The following is a 3,512-nucleotide window of genomic DNA, read 5'->3' as shown; positions in this document are numbered from 1 at the left end:
TTTCTCTGAAAAGTTAATGTTTTTTTAAAAGTTAAAATTTTTTCTTTGAAAAGTTAAAGTTTTTTAATTTTCACAGTTAAAAATCTTTTCTTTGAAAAGTTAAAGTTTTTTTTAAACTCTTTTCTCTGAAACGTTAATTTTTTTTTAAAAGTTAAACTCTTTTCTTTGAAAAGTTAAAGTTTTTTAATTTTTACAGTTAAAACTCTTCTCTGAAAAGTTAAAGTTTTTTTAAACCCTTTTCTCTGAAATATTAATTTTTTTAAAAAAGTTAAACTCTTTTCTTTGAAAAGCTAAAGTTTTTTAATTTTCAAAGTTAAAACTCTTTTTTTAAACAGTTAAAGTTTTTTAATTTCAAAATTGTTTCTCTCTTCTTTGAAAAAGTTCAAACTAAGCTTCTCCATATTTTTAAAGCTAAGTCCTTAACAAGCTTTTATCAAAATCTTTTTTTAAGCTAAATGTTAATATAAACTAAGTGTTTTATTCTTCAAAACTTAGTGTTTTCAAAACTTTCAAAATCTTAGTCTATTTAAAAGTATTTTCAACTCTCTCAAAAGTGTTTTTGATATATGTCAAAGGGGAAGGGAAGCTAAAGTTAAGAAAAAGAGAAAATTAAGGGGGAGCTAAGAGCAAATTAAGGAGAAACTTATGGGGGAGCTAACAAATCAAATTAAATTGTTTGTAACTTGTTCTATATTCTGCATGTCTTAATTATTGCATTTTCTCTCATACTTATTGCTATATGTTTTACTTAAGTTTGAATTATGTTGCTATAATCAAAAAGAGAGAGATTGTTGATGCGGGAAGTATCAGACAATCGAACCTATGTTTTGATAATGGCAAAGGGTTCAAAATTAAGGTTACATGTTGTCTAACAAGTTCGAATGAGCTTGTAAGAAAATCTTAAGTGTTTTTGGCAAAAGTTCTAGCTATGGTTAGGTAGGTGAAAATTCTAGGGAGTGGTAACCCTAGGCGAAAAATCTTGGCGGGTCAAGTACTTTGGGCGAAACCTAGAATCAGGGACTCTAGGTGAAAATCCTGGTGGTCGCAAACCAGGTAGAAGATTGGACGAGTCGGGAATTGGACGTCCAATGGAAAAGTCCTGAAGACTTGGACGTTGAGTAAAAATTTAGCCGGTCTGGAGGATCGGTCTGGCAACAGGCAAACTCTCTTGAGAAGAGTAGGTGAAGACTCATTCTCAGGAGAGTAGGCATCAGTTTGACCTAGAGTTTCAGCAAAACTTAAAGTCAGAATTGAACAGTTCAGAGACTGTCAAAATAATTTATTATTTTATATTTTATTGTGCTAACACTAATTTGCAGGATATGTTTGGTATTTTAAACTAACATATCTTACAGGGAGCAAAAAAGACTTAAAAGGCTCGGATGAACAGTGTCTAAGGTGCCTCCGGGGCTGTTGGAGGCGCCTCGGGTGCTTTAGGCGAAGGCTCCGCTCAGCAAGGCGTGAAGGCGCCTTGGATGCTGGGTGGAAGGCACCTTCCATGGAGGTTGAAGGCGCCTTCAGAGAGAGAGAGAGAGTTTGTAGAAAGCAGACCTTATCGACGACTGAAGCTACGAGGATAAAGTCTTAGCTGGAGGCGCCTTCCATGGAGGTTCAAGGCGCCTTCAACAGCCTATTTAAGGCAGGTTCGAGTAGAGCCTTAAAACAACTCACTCTTGCGATCATTCTACGGCGCGTTGCTCAAAAAAATAATACTATGACTCTGTGACTCAACTCTGGCAACTGAGCGACGCGACTCCGATGATTGAAAGTACTATCTTCCAGATCCTTAAAAGTCGTTGGTATACTTAATTGTTGCACTTAGTTTAATACTTTCATTGTAATACATCCTTGTACTTATCTCCGAATTTATAGTGATTGCCCAAAGAAAGCGATCAACGATCGCAGGCCTTGGAGTATGAGTTGTCACAAGCTTCGAACCAAGTAAAAGAAAGGTGTTAGCGATTGCTTTGTTTTATTTCTTATTTCCGTTGTGTTTCACTCAAACGATTTTTAATGAATGTGAATATGCCACGAGCGCTATTCACCCCCCCCCCCCTCTCTAGCGCATCTCGATCCTACAAGTTTATCTTCATTCTACGATGGCACACTTCGGCTGACCGATCCACGTCAGTGGTCCAGTTACCCGGAGGTAGTCCGGGCACCTGGACATGGATAAGCTTCCAGGATGATGTTTTGATGAGGTGCAGTAATGTCAATCTAGTGGGGGTGCCTAGAGGTGGTTCCAGGCTCCTAGAGTAGGCTATAAAAGAAGGGTTCGACTAGCACCTTTAACACAACAATCCGAACAACTTTCACTCTTGCGTGCTACTCTGGAAATGACTCAACGATGCCCAAACATTGCTCCAACAATCAAAGGCAAGAATCTTCAAATATGTAGTTGTCAGTAACTTTTAAATATTTGCATCTATTTTACAATCGATATATACTTTATAAAAATTTGAATTGATAGTGGATTGCCCAATGAAATCATTCTCAAGTGCAGATCTTGGAGTAGGAATCATCACAGGCTTCAAATCAAGTGAAACTTGGCTTTGTTAGCATTGCTTATTTTCCTTTATTTTTAATTCAGCTGTGTTTTCTCTATCGAGTGTTTCATGAAAATAAGAAAAATCATGAGCGCTATTCACCCATTCTCTAGTGCATCGATCCTATATCCCGGAGAAAAGACACTCACCAATATTTCAGAGGTGGACGAGGGAACATTCATGGCCACCTGATTAAACCATTTTATGTAAGCCTTTAAGGATTCCTTTGATCCCTACTTGAGGGTAAAGAGGCTCAAGTTGGTTTTATTGTACCTTTGGCTACTTATAGAATGATGCAGGAAGGTTCTATTGAAATCTTTAAAGCACATAATGGAACCGTCACAGATCCGGTCGAACTACCTCTATGTCGAACTAGTCAGAGTGGTTAAAAATACTTAACACTTGACTCTATATGTGTACTGGTGCAGTAGAGCAATGTTTTCTAATCGCTAAAGATGGTCTTCAAGATCGATGGAGTCTCCATATTCTCCAACCGGTAGAGGCTAGAAATGCTTGGGAAACTTATCTTCTAGAACCTCTTAACCGATGGGAATGCTTAGCCGCTCAAGGGAATCGTTAGTGGTAGGGCCCTTTACTCGCCTAGGATTGCAGGGAGGTGAATCCACAACAGAAGAGGCCCGGGACTGCTCGACTTTAGCTAAGTCATCTATGGGCATTCAGAACTAGGCCTTGGGAAATTCGAGCTGCTGCCTTGATCTGGATTTTCTATCGGTGTCTTGCGACCCTTCAGACGATGTTGTTGGTGCCTTTGAGAGGGACGACTCAACCACTTGTTTCTTTTGTGCCAACGCTTGTGCTTTGGTCATGATTAGCAGATCTAAATCTTATTGTGACAAAGTAATAGTTATAAACTTACTGTCATCATCCATCTTCACGTTCCAAATCAAGCAGAGAGGTTCCCACAAACGACGCCAAATTTGATCCCGTCTGGAAACAATGAGCCGT

The sequence above is a fragment of the Zingiber officinale genome, chromosome 9A (genome assembly GCF_018446385.1).
Source record: "Zingiber officinale cultivar Zhangliang chromosome 9A, Zo_v1.1, whole genome shotgun sequence".
In the NCBI taxonomy this organism is placed as follows: Eukaryota; Viridiplantae; Streptophyta; class Magnoliopsida; order Zingiberales; family Zingiberaceae; genus Zingiber; species Zingiber officinale.
Note: the sequence above shows the minus strand (reverse complement) of the source record.